Source organism: Mauremys mutica, chromosome 5 (genome assembly GCF_020497125.1).
Source record: "Mauremys mutica isolate MM-2020 ecotype Southern chromosome 5, ASM2049712v1, whole genome shotgun sequence".
In the NCBI taxonomy this organism is placed as follows: Eukaryota; Metazoa; Chordata; order Testudines; family Geoemydidae; genus Mauremys; species Mauremys mutica.
Window position 1 is genome coordinate 120,017,146 of NC_059076.1, and position 25,600 is coordinate 120,042,745.

At 47.2% G+C, this 25,600-nt stretch overlaps 1 protein-coding gene across 8 annotated transcripts in view; it reads left to right on the forward strand.

Annotated features, from left to right (window-relative positions):
• Positions 1-25,600, forward strand: part of SORCS2 (sortilin related VPS10 domain containing receptor 2) — a 489,498-nt gene that overhangs the window by 12,473 nt on the left and 451,425 nt on the right. For 7 of the 8 annotated variants that reach the window (XM_045018301.1, XM_045018303.1, XM_045018302.1 and 4 more), the window contains exon 1: positions 2,080-2,193. The exons of the other annotated variant lie outside the window; for it this stretch is intronic. The gene's annotated coding sequence lies outside the window, so the exon portion shown is untranslated. Of the gene's footprint in view, positions 1-2,079; positions 2,194-25,600 lie in introns of those variants that run through there. 8 annotated transcript variants of the gene reach the window in all.

A 25,600-nucleotide genomic window follows, 5' to 3' on the forward strand; every position in this document is an offset into this window, starting at 1 on the left:
AACCCTCTTCTCACAACCTCTCCTTCTGTCAAAGTATTAATGTCCTATTTGATTAAGAAAATGTCCATTGTGATCCTGCCCAAAGAACCACAAAAAACTGCATCAGATCATTAGCTGGTGTAAATTGCCATAGCTGCATTGCCGAGGATGTGATTTATTATTTATTCTTATTTATCATGTTTATTACATTAGTGCTTGGGAGCCAATTCTCCTCATGCAGTGTTTCTTCTCATGACTGGTGTGAAGAAATAAATAAGGAAGTGTTATTTACTCCTCATAACACAAGAACTAGGGGCCATCAAATGAAATAAATAGGCAGCAGGTTTAAAATTAATAAAGGAAGACAGAATGCTGGACTAGATGGACCTTTGGTCTGACCCAGTATGGCTGTTCTTATGTTCTGATTGCGCTGTGCCAGCATTGTGTGTGTGTCTGTGTGTCTGTGTGTAATGAGAGTCCATGGAAGATAATGAGCATAGGAAGGCATTTTGATAGGTAGATTTTTTTTTTTAACTGGGTCCCTTTTTACATTTATCTTTTCTGCCTCTTTAAAGCATGCATCTCCATTATACCTACTGGAGATGGAGGAAATTTTGATCCATACTTCCCTGTTAGATCTTATCTCTCTAATGGGCCAGAAGAAACCCCTGATTACAAACACATCATACTGACCATAGTGAATATTCAGATCTGGATCCACCACCATGAATCTGCCCCATTTTTATTACATTTAGTAAATTTTGGTGAACAATTAACACTTGTATGAAAATAGGAGAGCCTTATGAAGAGCATCAAGATTTACACAACCTGAACTGTGCCCACCATACAGCATCAGGAAATAATACAAATGTGCATTGTCTCAGGATGGTGCACATTGCCATTATTTTTGTATGGAAACAGCAGCTTCTGATTGCAGTGAATGAATTTCAACATAGTACAGCATGCAAAACTGCCTGCCATGAGGTAGAGTCCTGGACTTGCACCTTGTTCACTGATGGAAGCCTGAATTATCACTTCTGTCCCTGGTCTATTTAAAAGCATGACTACTTACCTTTTTATCCATGTATAACTACCCACCCAACTGTGCTTTAATCTGTGTATAAATTTAATTAAGAGAAAAATTCTATGAATGAGGAATCAGGATTTGAGTGGCATTAGTTATGGGTGGGCCCTAGGAATCTTTCCTCTCCTAGTGGTGAAGTATATGTGACTCTAACCAATTGTGTTCGTACACAAGGAGGCAGTATAAGTCTTAATCATTTGAGACTGTTCAACACCATATGTCACTATGCAGTATTGCCAAGCCCAAAAGACTGAAAATTAGGAGTCAGGCCCTCCAAAAATCAATTGGCTTAATTCACAAATCTTTTTGTTTTTAGATTTAGGGTTTAGATTTTTGTTGTTGGCCTTCAGTGTTTTGAGCCTTTAGGGTTCATATTTTCCAGCTTTTTTCTACAACACTGGGGACTAAAAATCTTCCTTAAACAAGGTGGAATTCTTGCTTAATCTCATGGCTTCAGCAACTGGGCTTTAAGAAAAAACACCAAATATTGCGAAGCTCATGATGAAATTGTGAGAGCTGGCAACACTGTTAGGTCACTGATATTTCTATATATTTACAAATTAAGTGTCATAACTATTCTGCTGTGCATTGAAGTCCTGATTTACACATTCTCTCTGTGCACAGGGAGTTTATTTTGAATTATCATTTGCCTCACGCTGCAGGAAGCAGCTGATTTGTAAGACAGTTTAAAATTCTTGATATGCTGCGTTAGAGGGAAAAATCTGAAGTATTTTTGACTAATTGTACATTGTAATTTTGTTTCAACATACAAACAACATTGAATAAATTAGATCTACATTCTGCAGTTGGAGTTGTAGATCTGTACTGCCTGCTGACTTTAGTAGGGCACCATGTAGCACAAGGGTCCTGCCCAAATGAATCTCATTGCAGAATCTGGGCCTTAGGTTCTTTCTACTTCATTTTCCTGACAGGTTCTGAGTTCCATGTTTCTCTGCCACAGTTGATGACATCACAAACATCCAAAGCAGTGCAGGGAAACGCTCTGCTTTAGAGGAGGGTGTGTGTGTGTGTGTGTGTGTGTGTGTGATGGGGTATATCTGGCTCTTCATGATCCCCTGCTGGAGACCCTGCAGTCCTACTACAGCCTGTCCCAGGAAAGAGCAGTGAAGGTGGGTCCTCCAGGCCTGCTTAGAGAAGCTTTGTGGAAACAGCCAATCAGAGCCCAGCAGGCTTAGATAAAAGGAGCTGCAGGGTGTTAGCAGGGCAGGCCCTGGCTGGGGCAGAGGGGTGGGCTAGCTAGTTGGCTAGCTAGCTGCGCTCTGGACGAAGGAGCTTGATGGGCTGCATTTGCTAAACCTAGGAGCAAGAGGACCTGAGAGCTCTAGCCCTAAGGTAACAGCCAGCGGTAAGGAGACCAGGTGGGACCAAGGAATGTAGCAGCAACTAATTAAAGGAATAGGTATGTCGTTGATGTTTATAGGGTCCCCAGGTTAGGACCTGGAGTAGTGTGCAGGCCAGGGTTTCCCCAAAATGACAAAGTGGTCTAAGCCCTAAGATGGAGAAAAGGCTCATTTAGAAGCTCAAATGAAGGGTGGGATTTCAAGGGCTCAGAGATGGGTCAGAAGACCTTGGGGAGGGCTGACAGTTTATTGAACACTTTGCTACTCTGGAAGGGATTTATTTGTATTGACTGTGACTTGGCTGGAGGGCTGAGCCACAGACCTACAGGGGGTGCCAGGAGTGGGGAAAAGAGTTCATTAACGCATCCAGCTGCTAGAAGGTACTCAGGAGATGAGTGCCTCCTGTTACAATACGTATTAAAAAAAGTTTGAGTACTGTCAGGTTAAAAATTGTGTGTGTGTGTGTGTGTGTTTAAAAAGCATATTTCCTTATCTGTGACTACTAAAACTGAAACTTTGGGAAAAAATCTCATTTACTTCTCTCTGTTTATATTCATTTACTATTTACATTGCATTTCGTTTGAACAAAGAAAATAGATGGGACAACTTTGAATGTACATTGTTGTCCAGTTGACAGATGTGCTAGGATAGAATAGAATTAGTTCACTGATGGCTGCTTTCTAGTAAGGTTTACATTTTGGTTCCCTGGCTTTTAACAGGATGCTGCAGTGCTTGGGTTCTTCTTCGAGTGATTGCTCCAATGCATTCCAGTTAGGTGTGCGCGTGCACGGCTTCTCCGGAACTTTTTTCCCTAGCAACCCCGGCGGGCCGGCTGTCGCCCCCTGGAGTGGCGCCGCCATGGCGCTAAATATATACCCCAGCCGGCCTGTCTGCTCCTCAGTTCCTTCTTACTGCCCGTGACGGCAGTTGGAACTGTGGAGTGCTTGATAGCTCTTCACGTCCCTAGCTTTCTCTAGTTCATTGTTGTACATAGTTAGCATAGTTAGTTATAGTTGTTAAGTTAGCATAGTTAGTGTTAGATAGATAGGCTAAAAAAGGGGGGGTTCCCCTCTTTTTTGCCTTAGCCGGTGCGGGCTCATGCCCAAAGCACCGGGCTTTAAGCCCTGCACGGGGTGCCAGAAACCGATGCCCGTAGGAGACCCGCACGACGCGTGTCTCCGCTGCTTGGGCGAAGGGCACCGAACTGACAAGTGCCAGATCTGTTTGAAATTCAAACCGCGGACCCGCAAGGACCGAGATAGCCGCTTGAAACAGATCCTCATGGAGGAGTCCCTCCAACCACCGGCACCGCCCGCGCCGCCTCCGCGGCCTCCTCCCGTGCAGGGCACACCGCCGGCACCGTCTGCGGCACCGCCGGCGAAGAAAGCGGTTGCGAAGACTCGGCACCGCTCGCTCTCGCCCGCCAAGAAACAAAGACTGGCGAAGGCGCTGGCTCAGGCTCGCGTGCAGGACTCCGCCAAGGCGACTCCGCAGCCTGCAGCCCCTGTGGTGCCTCTGCACAAACAGTGCACTGCACCGGTGACTCCGGCGCCGCAAGGGCCGTCGAGTCCGGCGCCGCCTCGCTCCCCGGTGCCGTCCGTGGTCGAGCCTCGGCGGCCGTCGACGCCGGAGACGTTTGCCTCCGCGCGAGAGCTGATACAGCTCATAGAGGCTCCAGGCCTCCGGCCCCCGGCACCGCCGGCGCGGGCTGTCGTCTCCAGGGGCAAACCGGCAGCAATGGTCCGGCCACCCTCCCTGGAATCAAGGCGTGGACGTCGGACACGGTCCTGGTCTCGTTCCCGCACCGTCGACAGCTTGCCGTCCCGCCGATCGCGGTCCCGGCACCGCACTCCCTCGCGGCACCGATCGCAGTCTGCCCGTCGGTCGAAGTCCCAGTACCGCTCCGCTTCGCGGTACCGGTCGCACTCCCGACGTCGCACCAGATCGAGGTCGCCACCATATCGGCACCGACGGTCTCAGTCCCGGCACCGTTCCCGGCACCGCGACTCCCGCGGCCGCTCCAGACGTCGCGGTTCGCGCTCTCGGTCGAGCTCCCGGCACCGGTCGAGCTCCCGGCACCGCGATGGCCAGGGTCGGTCTCGGCATCGGAGATCTTACTCCCGGTCGAGCTCCCGGCACCGGTCCAGCCCCCGTCACCGATCGAGGTCCCAGCACCGGTTGAGCTCCCGGCACCGTGGAGAGAGTCGAGCGAGGTCGCCTTCCCGGCGTCGAGGGGAAGAGCAGCCCTCGGCGGTATGCCCTGGACCCTCATTGGCACCTCCCTGGCCTTCCCGCCCTGAGTCGGTCGCCTCCGGCGTAGAAGCCTATGGGCTCCCGCCTCCGACGCCACCAGCCCAGCCTAGTGGGGCCCAGCAGTGGGGTTTTTGGGTCCCATGGGCGCACTATGAGTCGGACGCTGTGCCCGTTCCGCCGAGGCCTCCAGGGGTCCAACGCAGAGTCCCAGAGGCGTCGATATCTCGTCCACCGCCATCCCCACCACCATCCGTTCCGGTGGCACCAGAGGGCCCCTCCGAACCCCCAGCCCACCATGCAGTGGACCCCTCTTCGGCTGAGGTCGTTCAGGAGTTATCCTCCTCATCCTCTCCCGATGAGGCAGTGGCCGGCGTGGCATCAAGGGAGCCGCCCCCCGTTGATGCCAAGGCGCATCAGGACCTACTCCGCCGTGTGGCGACGGCTATGGACCTCCCTGTAGAGGAGGTAAAGGAGGACGAGGACCCCATCACAAACGTAGTGGGGTCAGACTTGCCGGTCCGGGTTGCGTTACCTTTTGTGCGCACGGTCCAAAAGAACGCCGCCACCATTTGGCAAATGCCCGCTTCCGTGCCCCCCACAGCCAGGGGCGTGGAAAGAAAGTACTCAGTCCCTCCCACGGGCTATGAGTACCTGTATGTGCATCCAACTCCGGACTCCCTGGTGGTACAGTCAGTTAACGATAGGGAGCGTAACGGCCAGCCGGCCGCTGCTCCGAAGTCAAAGGAGGCACGTCGGATGGACCTTCTCAGCCGAAAGGTCTATTCTGCAGGGGGCCTGCAGATGAGAATTGGTAACCAGCTGATCCTCCTGGCCAGATACGTGTTCGACATACTCACGTCCCTGGCCAAGTTCACTGACCTCCTGCCGTTAACATCCCGCCAGGACTTCACCACAATGTTAGAGGAAGGGAGGCGATCCTCTCGCTCCTCCATTACAGCCGGCCTTGACGCGGCGGACTCAGGGGCACGCACCTTAGCATCGGGGGTCACGATGCGGCGCATCACCTGGCTTCAATCTTCCACCCTGCCTCCAAAAGTCCAGTTTACGCTCCAGGACTTGCCCTTTGACACCAAGGGCTTGTTCTCGGAAAAGACGGATTCGCGGATCCAATCACTAAAGGACGGCCTGGTGGCAATCCGTACACTCGGTATGCATACGCCGGTGACGCAGCGCAGGCCATTCCGCCCACAACCCTCCCGCTATCAGTCGCGGTACCGACCCTACCCGGCTCGGCGACCAGCCCAAAATCGCCGTCGCCCGTCGGGCAACCGCCGAAACCAGGGCCAGGCCGCTTCCAAAGCCCCACAGGCGCCGAAGCAACCCTTTTGATGGGACGCACGAGGGCTGCACATCACTCTCCCCTCCGGATCCTCCCCGTTTATTTCACAACCGCCTCTCCCGTTTTTTCTTGGAGTGGTCCCGAGTAACGTCGGACAGCTGGGTGCTCAGCACGGTCCACTCGGGATACCGTCTTCAGTTTGTTTCGCCCCCTCCCTCCCACCCACCTTCCCTGTCCCTCTTCAGGGACCCCTCTCACGAGCAAGTCCTCTTACAAGAGGTCCAGACTCTGTTGAGCGTGGGTGCCATAGAAGCAGTGCCTCAAGACAGGCGGGGCAGGGGATTCTACTCCCGTTATTTTCTCATCCCCAAGGCGAAAGGCGGGCTACGTCCTATCCTGGACCTTCGCGAGCTGAACAAGTACCTGCTCAAGCCCAAGTTTCGCATGGTCACTCTGGGGACCATCATTCCCTCTCTGGATCCGGGAGACTGGTTTGCGGCCCTCGACATGAAGGACGCCTACTTCCATGTCGCTATCTACCCCCCTCATCGGCGCTACCTTCGGTTTGTGGTCAACGACGCCCACTACCAGTTCGCCGTGTTGCCATTCGGCCTTTTGACCGCCCCCAGAGTATTCACCAAATGCATGGCGGTCGTCGCCGCAGCACTGCGACGGAACCAGATACACGTTTACCCGTATCTGGACGACTGGCTGATTCGCGGTCGCTCCAGGCAACTTGTGGAGAGTCAGATAGTAGAGGTCCTGGCTCTCTTTCGGCGCCTCGGTCTTCTCGTCAATACCGAGAAGTCAACTTTGATTCCGACGCAGCGAGTCGAATTCATTGGGGCGGTCCTCGATTCCACGATGGCCAGAGCCTGTCTCCCTCGCGCTCGACACCAGACGATGGTCTCCATCATCCGAGACCTCGTCAATTTCCCGACTACGACGGTGCGGTCATGCCTCCGCCTCCTGGGCCACATGGCATCGTGTACGTACGTCACCGCGTACGCACGACTTCACCTTCGTCCGTTTCAGTCCTGGCTCGCGACGGTGTACCGCCCGCATCGCGACACCATCGACATGGTGGTCACAGTCAACGGGACGGCTCTCGACTCCCTCCGCTGGTGGCTCGACCCGGAGGTCGTCTGCGCCGGAGTCCCGTTCCACCCTCCTCGGCCATCGGCAATGTTGACCACGGACGCCTCTGCGCTCGGTTGGGGCGCTCACCTGGGAGACCTGCACACTCAAGGCCTCTGGTCAGCGAGCGAGCTCACACTCCACATCAATGTCCGCGAGCTCCGAGCGATCCGCTTTGCATGTCACACCTTTCGGACCAACCTACAAGGCCGCTGTGTGACAGTGTTCACGGACAACACAACAGCAATGTTCTACGTGAACAAGCAGGGCGGAGCCCGCTCGTCCCCCCTCTGCAAGGAAGCGATCCTCCTGTGGGGCTTCTGCGTGACCCACTCCATTCACCTGGAAGCGTCCTTTCTACCGGGAGTGCAGAACACGCTGGCCGACCATCTCAGCAGGTCGTTTCTCTCCCACGAGTGGTCCCTCCGTCCCGACGTTGCTCACACGATCTTCCAGAGGTGGGGGTTTCCCCGGGTCGACCTCTTCGCCTCCAAGGCGAACAGGAAGTGTCTCCAGTTCTGCTCGTTCCGGGGGCACTCGCCGGGCTCTCTGTCGGACGCTTTCCTGTATCCGTGGCAGACTCACCTCCTCTATGCCTTCCCTCCGTTTCCGCTCGTGCACAGAGTGCTCCAGAAGCTTCGGAGGGATCGAGCCACCATGATACTAGTGGCTCCAGCCTGGCCGAGGCAGCATTGGTACACCCTGCTGCTCGAGCTCTCCGTTCGGGAGCCCATTACCCTCCCTTTCTGGCCGGACCTCATCACACAGGACTTCGGCAGACTCCTCCATCCGAACCTGCAGTCCCTCCATCTTACAGCCTGGTACCTGCGTGGTTGACCCACGCAGAGAGGGACTGTTCGGCGGCCGTGCAGCAAGTCCTGCTTGAAAGCAGAAAGCCTTCCACTCGTACCACCTACATGGCGAAATGGAAGAGGTTCGCGCTCTGGTGTGACCAGCAAGGGCTCAACCCATTCGTGGTACCTGTCTCTACCATCCTAGACTACCTATGGTACCTTAAGGAGCAGGGTCTGGCGGTTTCCTCCTTGCGGGTCCACCTCGCATCGGTGTCCGCCTTTCGTCCGTCAGTAGAGGGTCGAGCCATCTTTTCCAATCCGATGGTCTCACGCTTCCTGAAGGGCCTCGACCGCTTATACCCGCCAGTGCGTCGCCCTGCCCCGACCTGGGACTTGAACCTCGTCCTGGCCAGGCTCATGCGTCCACCATTCGAGCCTATGGCCACGTGTTCTCTCCTCTACCTCTCCTATAAAACGGCCTTCCTGGTTGCCATAACATCGGCAAGGAGAGTCTCGGAGATCCGAGCGTTGACGGTGGGCCCCCCATACACCGTCTTTCACGCGGATAAGGTGCAGCTTCGTCCTCACCCAGCCTTCCTACCAAAGGTGGTCTCGGCCTTCCACCTTAATCAGGACATCTTTCTCCCGGTCTTCTTCCCGAAGCCCCATGCTTCGCCCCGGGAACAACAGCTCCACACCCTCGACGTCCGTTGGGCGCTGGCGTTTTACATCGACCGGACAAGGTCCTTCCGGCGTTCCACGCAGCTCTTCATCGCAGTCGCTGATCGCATGAAAGGCGAGCCGGTCTCTACCCAGCGCATTTCCTCCTGGGTGACTCAATGCATCAGGTCATGTTACGAGCTGGCTCACGTGACACCATGCCGACTCACCGCTCATTCTGCGAGAGCGCACGCCTCGTCAGCCGCCTTCCTGAGCCATGTCCCCATCCAGGACATCTGCAGAGCGGCCACCTGGTCTTCGGTCCACACCTTCGCCTCCCACTACGCGTTGGTGCAGCAGTCTCGAGAGGATGCAGCCTTTGGCTCTGCGGTATTGCATTCCGCCACGTCTCACTCCGACCCCACCGCCTAGGTAAGGCTTGGGATTCACCTAACTGGAATGCATTGGAGCAATCACTCGAAGAAGAAAGGACGGTTACTCACCTGTAGTAACTGTTGTTCTTCGAGATGTGTTGCTCCAATCCATTCCAGACCCGCCCTCCTTCCCCACTGTCGGAGTAGCCGGCAAGAAGGAACTGAGGAGCGGACGGGCCGGCTGGGGTATATATTTAGCGCCATGGCGGCGCCACTCCAGGGGGTGACAGCCGGCCCGCCGGGGTTGCTAGGGAAAAAAGTTCCGGAGAAGCCGTGCACGCGCGGCGCGCACACCTAACTGGAAAGGATTGGAGCAACACATCTCGAAGAACAACAGTTACTACAGGTGAGTAACCGTCCTTTTCAAACACTAGACCTGACCCTTCAAGGTATTCATCGTTTCCAAGGCCAAAAAGGACCATTGTGATGATCTAGTCTGATGTCTGGGATAACACAGGCCATACAACTTCCTCAAAATAATTCCTAGAGCATCCTTTTTAGAAAAAAAATCCAATTTTGATTTAAAAATTTGTAGTGATGGGGAATACAGCCCAGCCCTTGGTAAACTGTTCCTATGTTAATTACATTTTTTAAGAGTGAGTGTATGTCTTTTCCAGTCTGAATTTGTGTAGCTTCAGCTTCTAGCCACTGGATCCTGTTATACCTTACACTGCTAGATTGAAAGATCCATTATCAAATATTTGTTCCCCCTAGAGGTACTAAGGGTACGTCCATACTACCCGCCCGGGTCGGCGGGTAGCGATCGACTTCTCGGAGTTCGATATATCGCGTCTCATCTAGACGCGATATATCGAACTCCGAACGTGCTCCCGTCGACTCTGGAACTCCACCACCACGAACGGCGGTGGCGGAGTTGACGGGGGAGCCACGGACTTCGATCCCGCGCCGTGAGGATGCGTAAGTACTTCGAACTAAGGTACTTCGAGTTCAGCTATGCTATTCGCGTAGCTGAACTTGTGTACCTTAGTTCGAACCTCCCCCCCAGTGTAGACCAGGCCTTAGACTATAATCACTTTACTCCTTAATCGCTTTGTTAAACTAAATAGACTGAGCGCTCTGCGTCTGTCACTTTAAGGGATATTTTTAATTCTTTAATCATTTAATCAGACGTGGTATATCTTGATTTTAGTAAAGCTTTTGATACTGTTTCTCATGACCATTTCATAAACAAACTAGGGAAATACAACCTAGATGGAGCTACTATAAGGTGGGTGCAAAACTGGTTGGAAAACCATTCCCAGAGAGTAGTTATCAGTGGTTCACAGTCATGCTGGAAGGACATAACGAGTGGGGTCCCACAGGGATCAGTTCTGGGTCCGGTTCTGTTCAATATCTTCATCAATGATTTAGATAATGGCATAGAGAGCACACTTATAAAGTTTGTGGATGATACCAAGCTGGGAGGGGTTGCAAGTGCTTTGGAGGACAGGATTAAAATTCAAAATGATCTGGACAAATTGGAGGAATGGTCTGAAGTAAATAGGATGAAATTCAATAAGGACAAATGCAAAGTACTCCATTTAAGAAGAAACAATCAGTTGCACACATACAAAATGGGAAATGACTGCCTAGGAAGGAGTACTGCGGAAAGGGATCTGGAGGTCATAGTGGACCACAAGCTAAATATGAATCAACAGTGTAAAACTGTTGCAAAAAAGGCGAACATCATTCTGGGATGTATTAGCAGGAGTGTTGTAAGGCAAGACACGAGAAGTAATTCTTCTGCTCTACTCTGCACTGATTAGGCCTCAACTGGAGTATTGTGTCCAGTTCTGAGCACCTCATTTCAGGAAGGATGTGGACAAATTGGAGAGATTCCAGAGAAGAGTGACAAAAATAGTTAAAGGTCTAGAAAACATGACCTATGAGGAAAGATTGAAAAAATTGGGTTTGTGTAGTCTGGAAAAGAGAAGACTGAAGGGGGACATAACAGCTTTGAAATATATAAAAGGTTGTTACAAGGAGGAGGGAGAAAAAATGTTTTTTCTTAACCTCTGAGGATAGGACAAGAAGGAATGGAATTTAAGTTGGACATTAGGAAAAACTTCCTAACTGTCAGGGTGGTTAAACATGAGAATAAATTGCCTAGGGAGGTTGTTGAATCTCCATCATTGGAGATTTTTAAGAGCATGTTAAACAAACACCTGTCAGGGATGGTCTAGATGATACTTAGTCCTGCCATGAGTGCAGGGGACAGGACTACATGACCCCTCGAGGTTCCTTCCAGTCCTATGATTCTTGTTGCTCTTCTCTGAATCTTCTCCAGTTTATCAACATTCTTCTGGAATTGTGGGGACCAGAACTGGACACAGTCTTGCAGCAGCGTTCACCCCAGTGCCAAATACAGAGGTAAATTAATCTCTCTGGTGCCACATCCCCTGTTTATGCATTCCAGGATCACATCAGCCCCTTTGGTCAAGCATCACACTGGGATCTCATGTTCTGATGATTATGCACCACAACACCCAAATCTTTTTCAGCGTTGCTACTTCCCAGGATAGTCTCCCATCATGTAAATATGGCCTGCAGTCGTTCTTTCTAGATGTATATATTTACGTTTAGCCATATTAAAAAGCATATTGTTTGCTTGTGGCCAGTTTAAAAACTGACCCAGATCCTGCTCTGAATCAATGACCTATCTTCTTCATTATTTACTACTCCCACATCTTTGTGTCATCTGTGAACTTTATCAGTGATGATTTTGTGTTTTGTTCCAGGTCATTGATAAAAGTATTTAAATAGCATAAGGCCAAGAGCCAATCCCTGCAGGACCCAACTGGAAACACACCCGCTTGATGACAATTCCCCATGTAGAGTTTCATTTTGAGCCCTATCAGTTAACCAGTTTTTAATCCATCTAATGTGTGCCAAGTTAATTTTATATTGTTCCAGTTTTTTAATCAAAATGTTGTGTGGCACCAAGTCAAACACCTTACAGAAGTCTAAATATGTTATGTCAACACTATTATCTTTATCAACCAAACTTGTAATCTTATAAAAAAGTTTTTTGATCTATTTTCCATAAACCCATGTTGATTTGCATAAATTGCATAATTACGGTATTCTCCTTTAGTTCTTTATTAATCAAGTCCCATATCAGCTGCTCTATTATATTGCCTGGGATTGATGTCAGGCTGACAGGCCTATAATTATCCAGGGCATCCTACATACCCTTTTTAAAAATTGGCAAATTGGCTTTTCTTTCAGTCTTCTGGAACTTCCCCAGTGCTCCAAGCCTTATTGAAAGTCAACATTAGCAGTCCAGCGAATTCTGCAGGCAGCTCTTATAACTCTTGCATGCAAGTTATCTGGACCTCCTGATTTTAAAAATATCTAACTTCAGTATCTTCCGTCTAACATCCTTCAGAGATACTAATAAAATGGAAAGAGTTATCACCATATGATGAGATTATATAATTTATCCCCCTCCACAAATACAGAAGAGAAATATTTATTGAACATTTCTATCTTTTCTGCATTATTATTGATAATTCTACCATTTCCATCTATCATTGACCAATACCATTGTCAGGATTCTTTTTGTTCCTAATACACCTCTACCTCGATATAACGCTGTCCTCGGGAGCCAAAAAATCTTACTGCGTTATAGGTGAAACTGCGTTATATCGAACTTGCTTTGATCCACCGGAGTGTGCAGCCCTGACCCTCCGGAGCACTGCTTTACCGCGTTATATCCAAATTCGTGTTATATCGGGTCGTGTTATATCGAGGTAGAGTTGTATATTTAAGAAACTCCTTCTTATTATCCTTAATGATTCTGGCCACAGATTTCTCCTTATATACCTTTGTTTCCCTTATAAATTTTCTACATTTCCTAACTTCTGATTTATATTCATTACTATCAACTTCCCCTTTCTTTCATTTCATTTGTTATATATTATTTTGTACAGATGCCTTCGCTTCCATTCTAAATGAGGTCAGTTCTTTAGACTGCCTAGTCACCTTTGATTGTAGGATTTTGGCTTTTGGGGCATCTAGTGAGGTATTCTTAAATGATTCCCAATCATCATTCACATTTTTCTGATTAAATTCTTTCTCCCAGCTGATTTGGCTCATAATTGTTTTCAGCTTTGTGAAAGTGGCTTGGTTAAAGCACCACGTACATATATTACTGAGCAGCTTCAGATGTCTTTGCAGGAATTAGGCGCACTGGGCTCAGTACATGAAAATATTCAAAACCCATTATTGAAAACTATATATTAATAGTATCAGAGGGGTAGCCGTGTTAGTCTGGATCTGTAAAAGCAGCAAAGAATCCTGTGGCACCTTATAGACTAACAGACGTTTTGCAGCATGAGCTTTCGTGGGTGAATACCCACTTCTTCGGATGCAAGTCGAAGAAGTGGGTATTCACCCACGAAAGCTCATGCTGCAAAACGTCTGTTAGTCTATAAGGTGCCACAGGATTCTTTGCTGCTTTTATATATTAATACTGGATTTCATAAAAGCTATTTTTACAAAACTATAATCGAGCTACTCAATAATGTGCCCTTAAATCTTCTCATAATTTCTTATTGTTTGGGATATTAATTATTACTGTTTTAAACAAAATATTATTCTCCTTCTAGAAGTTGTGAGTGATTCCATGGTGCTATCTTTATAGTTGGTCAGCTTGATTGACTTGAATTCCTTCCTATGTGGTCTCTGAATTTTTTGTATTTCCACCCCTGTAATTGTAAAAAATTAATTGCAGTGTACTGCGGTACAACAAAAAATGTGTTCTCTGCCTTAAAATGGGGAAAAAATGAAACCTCCCTCCTCAATGTTTGGAATGAGTTGGTTTAGTGGAATCCAGATTTGAGTTCTTCTGCCCAATAAGCCCATTTGTCCATAATTTACTAACAGTCAAAGCCTGTTATTTGCTTGTCTTTCCCTTACTGAGCTGACTGAATGGCTTGAATTTCATGACTAAATGAATTTCTAAGCAGTAGTTTGTTCCATTCTGGCTTTAATGCTTAATGAGAATGTAATGTACCCCATCTGAGGTTTCTGTTTGATCTTATAATAGTAGGAAACAGACAAGGAGATTGCACTAATCGTTAAGAATTGTTAGTGCACTCATTTCTCTCTTCTCTAACCTGGAGTGACTGTCTAATGCATGGTTTGGAGTGGGTCATACAGTCAAACAGAAGGGTTATATTATCTTGCTTATGTTATTGCAGAGACAGAAATGTATGTATCTCATAGTGGTTTAGAGGAGGCTGGCCATCTTTGCAAATGTCATTGTGGTAGCAAAATTAACTAGAAGGGGGCCGAATGCTTATAGGAATATAAAGAAATTTTCAGTGGGGTTAGTGTGCATCTCTCCCCCAAAAGCTACTTCCTGTCCCACAACTGACCTTGTTTTCCTCAGATTCTTGCAACTCAGAGTTGGCCTCCTCTCCTTCTGCATAAAACTAAAGCTCATCTTCATTTCTTTTGAAGTGTTCAAGAATTCTGCTCCTGCCGGCATCCTTTCCTTTGACTCCTCTTCCCGTTTTAGCCTTATCTATAGTTATGGGTTACTTTAACCAGTTACTCACCCCAAGGTGAGGGTTTATATCTACTTTAATCTGTGAGAGTTCAGCCCCAAAATTGACTTCAGAAGAGAGGTACTCAATAGAAGGGCTATAGTGCACAAGAGGAGCAACGCAGTGTTCTTTCTGTAATTACTTTTATTAGCCAACTAAATGACATTACTCACACTTCAGTCAGGTAAAGGAGAGAGAAAACAATATGGTATGTCTAGTATTGCATTACTCACAGCATGCATTGAGGAGAAACCCAAGTTGTCATACTCCTCATCATAATTCTCACCATCATCAACATCACCAATGGTCTTCATCCAGGCATCTCCCAAGCAACCCAGGCAGGAATACAGCTTTTACAATGTGTTACACCGAGGCCCACTGGGGTGTATATATAGTTGTGAAGGTTTTAACCCATTTTCCTTATTTGAACTTCCACATCCAATCATTTTTGGGCTGCCCTGTTTTCCTTGTTAGTTCCCCTTATCCTCATTAACATTTATATCACCCCTTATCACCATAGTAACAGGCAGTTACTTTAAGGAAGTATCTAACATTTCACCTTGGCTATGAACAGTCACTTGTGTCTACTGTTTGGACATTATCCAAACTCAGCAGTTATTTTCCAAACATCAGCATATCAAAACATAGACACAAGCTCAGCAAATGTATTATTAGCTAACTTATGCTAACTTATTTGTATAATAGGTTAAGTTAGCTCTAAGGCCTAATTCGACTAAGTTAAGTGTCTTGCAAGCCTGAGGTCCTTGGGCCCTGTGTTACAACATTAATGATAACTTATATTTAATCTCTATCCTAAATATACAGGATATTTTTTATCCTTGGCTACCAGGGCTGCCCAGAGGGAGGGGGGGGGCAAAGGGGGCAATTTGCCCCGGGCTCCGCAGGGGCCCCCAAGAGAACAGCGGAGGCTCCCGCCTCCGCCCCTCTCCTGGAGCCTCAGCGCATCAAGCGCCGAGTCTCCGCCGGGGCCTCTGAGCTCGGAGCTCCAGGCTGAGTCCCGCCCCCTCCCCACGCGGCTCTGAGCGGGACGGGGCTCAGGCCCCGCCGGCCACACGCTGCGGCTGTTCCGGCGAGGCGCTGAGACTCCGGGTGAGGAGGGAGCCGGGGGTAAGAGGCTGGGGCCGGGGCGGGGGGGAAGCGGGACCCACCGCCGAAGCGCAGCCCGGTCTTCGGCGGCGGGGGGCCCCTTCCGTTCTGGGACCCGCCGCCGAAGTGCCCCGAAGACCCGCGGTTGGGACCCCCCCCCCGCCGAATTACCGCCGAAGACCGGGCTGCGCTTCGGCGGCGGGTCCCGCTTCGGCGGTAATTCGGCGGCGGGGGGGGCCTCCGCCGCGGGTCTTGGGGCACTTCGGCGGCGGGTCCTGGAACGGAAGGGGCCCCCCGCCGCCGAAGACCCCGGGCCCCCGGAATCTCTGGGCGGCCCTGTTGGCTACACCTTTCTTTCTGTACCCCTGAAGGTTCTCAGTTTGCTGCACCACTAGATGCTTCTTCTTGTGACTTGTATGGCATTTGGATGGTGAACAAAAAGTAACACAGGCCAGAAAAAAAACATTTTCTCCTATACTGATTATTTATTACAACAGTGCCTCTGGGCCAGCTCAGAGTAGGGGCCTCATTGTGCATGGTACGGTAAATAGAATAAGAGAGAGTCCATGCCCCAAAGAGTTTCCAGTCTAAATAGACAAATGCTAGTGGAAAGAAGTAGAACATACCAGTAGAGCGAACAGTGTGATTGTAGCAAATATCGCACATGTTCTGCAATTTCTTTCATTTGGTTTTGTTATGTAAGTGGGGGTATGTTAGGAGGGAATTAACTAGATCAGGGGTCGGCAACTGGTGGCTCACGGCTCACCAGGGTAAGCACCCTGGCGGGCCAGCCCGGTTTGTTTATCTGCCGCGTCGGCAAGTTCGGCCAATCGCGGCTCCCACTGGCCGCGGTTCGCGGTCCCAGGCCAATGCGGGAGGCAGGAAGCCGCGGCCAGAACATCCCTCGGCTCGCACCGCTTCCTGCCTCCCGCATTGGCCTGGGAACGCGAACCGCGCCCAGTGATGAGCCGCGATCGGCCGAACTTGCCGACGTGGCAGATAAACAAACCGGGCCGGCCCACCAGGATGCTTACCCTGGCGAGCCGCGAGCCACCGGTTGCCGACCCCTGAACTAGATGGAAAGACAAAGGGTGAGGGAGTCGGAAGGGTTAGCATTCTCTCCCCTGTGCTATCTACGCAGTTTAACAGAGCGGAGACTTGATTGGAACTGCAAGATGCTGGACAGCTTTGGGCTTTTCTCCTTCTGTGCTTTCCGCTGCCCGTTGGCTTCTTGCTGCCCAATTGGCTTCTTTCTCTCCACAATCATTAATTAAAACTGTTGCCTGTGGTTTCTCAAGATTCCTGCCCCGTTTTACCTCTTTGTAGTTGTATAGCATAGGAGCTGTGTTTGTAGGGTGCTTTGTGTCTGATTGCCTGTTTTAGGGACCAGGAAGGATTATTTTCTCGTTTAGTTCAGATTGGCTGAGACCTGATAGTGGGTTTTGGTGGGTGGTTTTTGTTTTTTGTTCCCTTCCTTATAGCATCTTGGAGAGACAGTTGGGTTAAACAGGATTAGGACTTAGAAATTTAATGTTGGGAATTGTATGAATGTTTAGAAGCCCTGTAAACCCCACACTAAACTCATTTAAATGCCTGGTATGGGGAAATTGGGCAGGTAGCACCCCACTTTGGTGTCAAGTTTAATAAAGTTGTGGCCTGCTGCTTAAAATTCATCCCCGTGTCTGTCGTCCTTCACTTGGATGTTCTAATCAATGTTCACAGTGAAAACTGCAGGAAGCACTCTGACCTTGTTAGTTTTCCTTGGGCCCTGCTTGAACGGCTTTCAGCAACTGGGGTGCCTGCTCCAGTGTCTCAGTGGCTCCTGTTTGCAGCTTTTTTTCCAAAGCTCAATGTGTCTCCTAGTGCCACCAGAGCAGTGATCTCCCCTGTACTGAAATACAAATGGTATATGAGACTGTAGGCTAGGTGATATTGGAAGAGCAAGTACCCATATGTGAAAGTGGAAAGGAGTAGCGGAAAAAGGAAATGTGACCTAGGTGCAAATAGTTGGTGAGAGTCCAGCAAAAATCTATAAGTGTGATATGATTTCACCCCCCACATCCCCTCAAAAAATTATTGCAATACCTGGCCAAAACCAGATGGCAAGCTTTTTATAAGGGAACTTTAAAAAATGCCTTTACATCTGGGTGAATCCTGCTCTCAGTTACCCTGGTGTAAATCTGGGGTAGCTAATGTAAATTAGAATAACTTCACTGAAGAAATTAGTGTCAATGAGAGCAGAATTTGACCCATGAATTAAGCTGACAGCATCACTTTAAAGTACTTCCCCAGCCCAGACTCTCAGCCCACCATGCTGCCCCTGTTAAGTCAATGGAAGCACTCCTGGTGAGGATGTGCACCACCGACAGAAGGAGCCTAGTATGGACGTGAACCTCTGCAGTAATTATTACAGTGGCTATAAGTCGACTTAACATAGGTTGATTTACGTTTGTAGTGTAGACATACCCTTAACGTGCTTCCACTTTAGTTCTGAACTGGGTATTTGACGGGTCTTCCCACCCCCCCCCCACCCCCCCCGAGCCTCCGTATTGAACATATTTTGGGATACATTTTTTGTTGCAGTTTTCCTACCCCCCAGATATCATATGGTTCCCACCTTTACTGATTTTCCTTTGCACGCATCATGGGCCTGATCCAAAACCTGTTAAAGTAAGTAGGAGCCTTTCCACTGACTTCAGTGGGCTTCGGATCATGCCCAATATGAAAAAGTAGCTTTGCTGATGTTATCTCTGCAGCTTGACTGCTGAAGCTCAGAGCAAAACTCATCAGCCCAGGGCACTGTAACTTAGGTTCACTCCTGAAACTCAGTGTCTTCTTGCTGTTATAGATGTTAGACTGAAATATCAATCTAGCCAAAATGGCCTGAAATTAAGGTATTTCCTTTAGGAAAAAATGTAGAATTAAATTAAACATCAAAAGGGATTCTGTTGTTTCTTTTAAATATGTAACTTAAACCCTGACTTGGTTTTCCTATCTCTTGGCTTAATGTCGGCAAGACTCAAAATTTCAGTGTGGAAACAAAGGGTAGTATTGCAACTGTGAGCTAGAATTCAGTTCTTTGGCATGTGGCCAGTCCTGGAAGATGGCCAAACTGGAGACTTGCAGAGGTGTTACAGACCTAGGCTCCAAGCCCACAGACCTTGCCTAGGGAAACCTACGGATCTGAAGAAGTAATAGGAAACATGTCTTAACACATCAAGACAATAACATAATGTATGTAGTGAAAGGGGAAATTATCCTGGCCCATTGAAAAACATCTGGGCTTTCTTGTTTCTTTACTTTCTTTTTTAAGTCAAGCAAATATGCTACAGATTTTAAGTCCTATGGGAACTGTAATTTCTCACTAAGTGTAAGGATCCACTGTTTGTACAGGAACTTCCATTGTTGTTTAAGTGTCCATGTGATATAGCTTTGTTCCTCAATTCCCTCTTTGTCTCCCTCTCTACCCTATCCCACAATGCATCAAGACAGTCAGCTCATGGGCAGAATAGTGTTAGGCCCATTATGGGTGATGTCATAGTGATAACCTAGAATGGAAGCAGATCCCTGAAAAGACCAGCACAAGGACCTAAAACCTCCCAGCATTTTTTCACTATTCAGCTCACTGTCCACAGACTCTGTCAGATGCACTTAAATACTATGGCAGAAATTGGCAACCTTTCAGAAGTGGTGTGCCGAGTCTTTATTTATTCACTCTAGTTTAAGGTTTCGCGTGCCAGTAATACATTATAACGTTTTTAGAAGGTCTCTTTCTATAAGTCTATAATATATAACTAAACTATTGTTGTATGTAAAGTAAATAAGGTTTTAAAAATGTTTAAAAAGCTTCATTTAAAATTAAATTAAAATGCAGAGCCCCCCAGACCGGTGGCCAGGACCTGGGCAGTGTGAGTGTCACTGAAAATCAGCTCGCGTGCACACGCGTGCCATAGGTTGCCTACCCCTGTACTATGATGACGGGCAATAATTTTTATTTTGGTAATCTCAGTGTGAAGAGCTGAAAGCTTGATTGAGTTGCAAAGAGAATAACCATGCAATTGTGGAAGTGACAATTCATTGCTTTAGAAAGCAATATTAATGCTAAAAAATAATGTATGCTCTGTTTGCTGCACTAATACTGGCAATATGCTATAATAATAATAGGACATATACCAATCTCCTAGAACTGGAAGGGACCTCAAAAGGTCATCAAGTCCAACCCCTTGCCTTCACTAGCAGGACCAAGTGCTGATTTTTGCCCCAGATCCCTAAGTGGCCCCCTCAAGGATTGAACTCACAACCCAGGGTTTAGCAGGCCAATGCTCAAACCACTGAGCTATCCCTCCCCCAATATGCAAAATAGACACTTTTACAACAGTGTTATTTACTCTTTCAAAGGTCTGCTCTTTGAGTGCTGTGCTTTTTTGTAAACTAGAACTGAATCTTGGCACACTGGTTTTTCCAAGAAACCTTAAGCTTTTTGGTTTCTCGGCGACAAAACATATAAGGAAGTCCAATGGCTTTTCTTGGCATGTGAACAACTTTTACTGACTATAAGTAACAGTATGTCAGAAGAATCCAACATTTGCAGAGAAAAGAATAGCTGCGCAATATTACCATTCAAAATGTTTTATTATGCACTGGACAGATGTCATAATTTTTCACTAAATCATTTTATATTGAACAAAAACCATATAAATGATACATTTAAGCTTAGACACTGTTGTAACAATACCAAGAAGCTTAAGCCGAAAGTGGGAAGAAGGCAAAGGGAACAATTCATACTATAGCCTGGGTGTAGTGAACCCAGGAGCACTGCCTATGTATCATGTACTAGGAATAGACTCTAACGTATTGTCTTATTCTCTGCTTCCATCAGCATACAGTTCGGGGTCAAATAAAAATTTTTTTTTTTAACCTAAAACATAAGTACCTCAAGCAGCCTGACTTTCAGAAGTCTGGAATACTCACCAACTCCCACTGAAGTCAATTGGAGCTCTTGGGTTCTTGGTGCTTTTGAAAATTAGACCACTTATTTAGGTGCCTACATGTCAACTTCGTAGCCTGACTTTAGGCTCCTATTTTTGCAAATCTGGGCCTTGGGTCTCATTTTTGTGGGCCTTTTCTCCACTGCCTTTCGCCCTTTGTGTAATCTTTTTCAAGGCGAGTGCAAAGTGAGTATAAAAGGCTATATAAATGCAAGGCAGAGGAGAGTCTGACTATTTAGCTGCAGCCACTCTGAGCACCAGAGCTTGTCAAGCAGGGAGGACTTTGCTTTCCTTCTAAACAATGGTAATGTTTGTGGTAACTTAGAAATGTTTGAGAAGATGAAAACGGTAACAACTGGATTTGTGAAACACTTTATAGTTTTATTTCAAGTTTATACAAAATACACAGGCAGCTCTGCCAGACACAACCTGAAGAGTCCTCTCACACCCAATATGCATCCTGTAACTCCCTTTTGCCTTCCCTATCACCTTGGAAAGTTTCTAGGTAGTTAAAATTGGTGCTATCTAAGTACTGAAGCTGATGAGGTAGATTTTTTTTAAATCCCTCACTAACTCAAACCAATCCAGTGCATTCTTCTTTTGGTTCTGGATATTTTTTAAATATAGAGACTAACATGTAACTCCAAAGATGATCAATTAGCACTCCTCTCTAGAAGTTTCTGGAATTGGGTGTGGTAGTTTTGGGTATGCTCAATAGCTGTAGCTGGACTCAGATCCATTGAGGGAAAGTAGTCATGTCACCTGCTTTGCAAAAGGCCATGTGTACTGTGTGGGTTGGGAGAAGCTGTGCCACAGGAGCAGAAAGCGGGTTGGTTTTCCCTAATTCTGAAGCATTTTGCAGCAGGTTAGTGGTATTGTTAACCCTCCAACAGGGACGCCTTGGCAGTGTTAATTAAAGAAGGGGGAAATTGGGAGGCAGAAATAATTTTTTATTTTAATTGTATACTTTGAATGTTTGATTTTAGCCAAACTTCTTTAGATAAATTCTCAACTAGTATGATTCACCAACTTTTCTCTTCTTTGAATGTGATGATGGGGAAAGTCATTTATATTTTGTTAGCCTCATTTTTTTTAATAACTTTTTTTTTAATCTATATACTTAGACTGAGTAGTTGGTTAATTGGTTAGTTGTCTAGCTAATGGAGTAATCTCAGCAGAGGAGGAGGAAGAGTCTGTATGGCTACCAATTGGTGGTCCTACAAGCTAGAAGAGAGAAGATATTGTTGCAGTTCTTTTGATTCAGCAGACTCTAGATTTTGGTGATCACAGACTGAGATTCAGGTGAACTCAACCTAAGCTTTTGGGTACTCTTGAATTACTTCTCACTGTTTCTATGGGGACTGACCTGTTTAGATTAAATTTGTTTTATTTATTTACATTTATGTATAAATGTGAAAATAATGTATGTGGATTATAAAGTATCCATGTTATGTTGTAGAAACTAAGTTGTTATTAGTATTTAATACTTAGGAATTAAGTTAATTCCTTTTGCTCTTTTTGGACTGGATTGCGGGGAAGTTGACCCCGTGCAATCCTTGTTCAAACTCCTCAATGAGAGAATTCTGGGTCTCCATGTCTTTTTCGATGGAAGTTGCTTTTAGGCACTAGGAGAATGGTAGGGAAGTAAACTCTAGCCTACCCAAAGGTTACATTGGCACAACATTACTAAGGAGCACAACATTGAGGGAACAATCCCAGATGCAACTGTGAGAGGATTGTTTGAATTTGAAGGGAGGTTCCAACATATGGAAGCTGACAGAATAGGAATTCAATTTTCCATTTACAACTGGGCTCTTGAGTGAGGCTGGAGAGGTGGAGAATCCTGGCTTGAGAGTTCATGAGGTGCATTTTGAACAGGAATCCTTTTATGGAGTCAAATCAGTTAACTAATCTTCTCACCCAACAATTCCTTATCTATCTGTTTTGTACATATGTACTGAAAGGATTGCAGTCCTTCCTGTTAACAATGGCTTATTAGAGTTATCCTAAGGAAAGAGGCCCATATTTCCTCTTTATCTGTGGGTTTTTGTTTTGTTTTTTAGGATGACTGCTTTTCCTGGAGTTTCTGTTGAGACTCTCTTTTTCTGTTGTTTATAACAGGTAGGTGTGTTCCTCCTTTTAAAGGGTACAAAAGGTTCTTCTTTAGCTTACAAGATATCTCCTGTAGTCACTCTAAGTTAAGAGAAGTGTTACAGGAGTATGTCTAGCCCTGAGTAGTTAAAACAATTAGTCCCTGATAACAAGATGTGCAGACAATGTTTTATTTTGCATTTGTTTTCTTGGAGGTAGGATTGAAAGATAACATACAGGTCCTAGGTTCTGTTTGGCTCTGCCACCTACTTTATATATGATGCTGTCAGGGGAATATTGTAAGAGACTTCTTTGGGCATGATTTGCATGGCCAGTTTGGAGCTCTCAAGAAACAAGAGGAATTTTCAAATCAGAATGTGGCTGGTGCTTGTTCTTTGGGAAAAATCTGCTCTCTCTAGTGGGCATGCAAGCTCTCAGGGTATTTATGCCTCATCTGGGAGCATCACCACAAACTCCACTGTTGTGTGACTCTGTGCTTTCCAGGGATGCTGTGCTCCCTGTTTCTAAATGGCACAGCCTCAATGCACAATCCCCCCATCCAAGGTCATTCAAAAAAAACCTTCCTCAGTCCTCTCAGGGGGTATCTATAACATGTGAACACAGTATTAAAAGCCTCATCAGTACCTGCACTGATAGGAAAGTATCATATAAAGATCTGAGCTGAGAATTGGTCAGTGGTTTCCAAAACCAGGTACTGGAATGTGGAATATGGAGCAGGTATAGGGCAATTTCTACACAGTATCAGCTCATGGTCACTTTGAGGGGCAGAGGGGCGTCTTGCATGCTCATATGACCAGTGAATGACAAAAAAGGGGTGTGCCTCCTAGAATCTGCTTTGCCTGTGGAGCTAGGCAAATCTGCCAACGTGGCAGCTGTGAATGAGGTTCTGCAGCTGGTATCTACAAGTGCCATATCCCTTTAATGATGCTCGGTGCTATTTTACACAGATTATAGTGGAAAAGCCATCCTTTCGGACCCTCTCCTGCCTGGGCAATACATGGAACTCCCAATAACCCCTGCTGGCCCTCCCTTCCCCCTAACAGTTTAGATCTGAAGCTAGGGCACACACCATTTGTGTCCTATTAAACAGGCATTAGCATCCAATATCGGCTTGACGGCAACATCTTCAACCTTTCTTGTTTCCATGTCAGAGCTAAAGTAATATCACCAACCCAACAACAACCAAACTCCAGTACGCAGATGATTGTCCTGTAGTTGCACACTTAAAGGAAGATCTACAAACAGCCTTTAATTGCTTCTCCGAAGCTTACAAAAGCCATTGGCTAACTCAGAATATCAGCAAAACAAAAGTTCTCCACCAGCCAGTCCCCGGTCAATCATCAGACCCAGCAAGGAAGATCTACACTTTGCCTATCTTGGCAGCCATCTCTCACAGAGGGTAGACATAGATGTCGAGATTCAGCACAGAATTCGCTGTGCCAGCCTTGCCTTTGGCAGACTGTCTCACTAGGTGTTCAACAATCACATCAGAACACCCACTAGATTTCTAGTTTATAAAGCGGTGGTAATCTCAACTCTCTTCTACAACTGTGAGACTTGGGTGACCTACAGAAAACATCTGAAAAACCTGGAATGCCAGCACCAGCACTTTCTTTGGAAGATCCTCAACATAAAGTGGGAGGATCATCGCACTAATGTCAGTGTCCTTACAGAGGCCAACATCTTCAGTGTGGAAGCCCAGATTATCCAGCACCAGCTGAGGTGGAGCGGGCACAGTATGCACATGCCTGATGTACACTTACCAAAACAGCTGCTGTACACCCAACTCACCAAAGGAGAAAGGAAACGGGGAGGCCAAAAGAAATGCACTAAAGACACCTGCAAGATAAACATCAAGAGATGTGGCATCGACACCACACAGTGGGAGACAGTAGCCCAGGACAGGGATAACTGGCGAAAACTTGTCAAAGGGAACGTCCACTTTTGAGGAAAATCGCCTTGTTCTGGTCACAGAAAAGCGCCAGAAAAGAAAGGAAAGACAACCGTCACTCTGCAATCGCGGCCCAACCCTGTCTCTCAACACCACCTGCAATGTCTGCCAATGAGCCTGTGGCTCAAGGATCGGACTCCTCAGCCACCAAAGGACCCATGAAAAATAAAACCTGTGAAAGAAATCATCCTCGACCTCAAGGGATCGCCAGCGACACTAACACAGACATAGGATAGTATGAAGGGTGGATCATTAGACTGTATTGGTCTCCCTGACCCCCTCTGTGTGCCCTCTACTGTGTCTAGTTCAGATGGCAGGTCACAGTAGCACTGAATTCCTGCCTAATTTGGACTGTCTAGCCATAGGGCTGCAAATGTGGTCTGTTGAGGGTGCTCTAGACATGCAGTGGTCCTCTAAAAGGACCAAGCATTAAGGTTTCCAGGTGCAATGGTGAACCTGACTAATAAAGAGAGGGCCTGGGTTCCCTTTCATCTCAACACAGGTGCTGGACAGGCTCAGAAGTGCCTGTGCCTCAGTGAGGCTGAGGATTGTCTGCCAATATTCAGAGACCTTGTTAGGAGGGTGAGAGCACTTTCTATTCTGAGCCTCAGCCTCACGTCCTTTCCCTGAGTTGCCTGGATAGTAGACAAAAGTCAGTATTAATTTATTAATGCATCCATCAAGCTGTGAAAGGGAAGTGTCTAGAGAGGTTCCACTGAGTCTAATGGAAAGTTATCTTCAGAGAGAGAGGATTTTCTGAAGTTTTGTAGGACGACTGTAGGGACAGGAGGAGAGTCCGTGTTAGCTCAGGGGTTGGAGAGGGGTGTGATGGGGGGAAGAGGGTTGAGGACACATATACAAGGATTTGGAGTGGGCATTGCCAGGAGA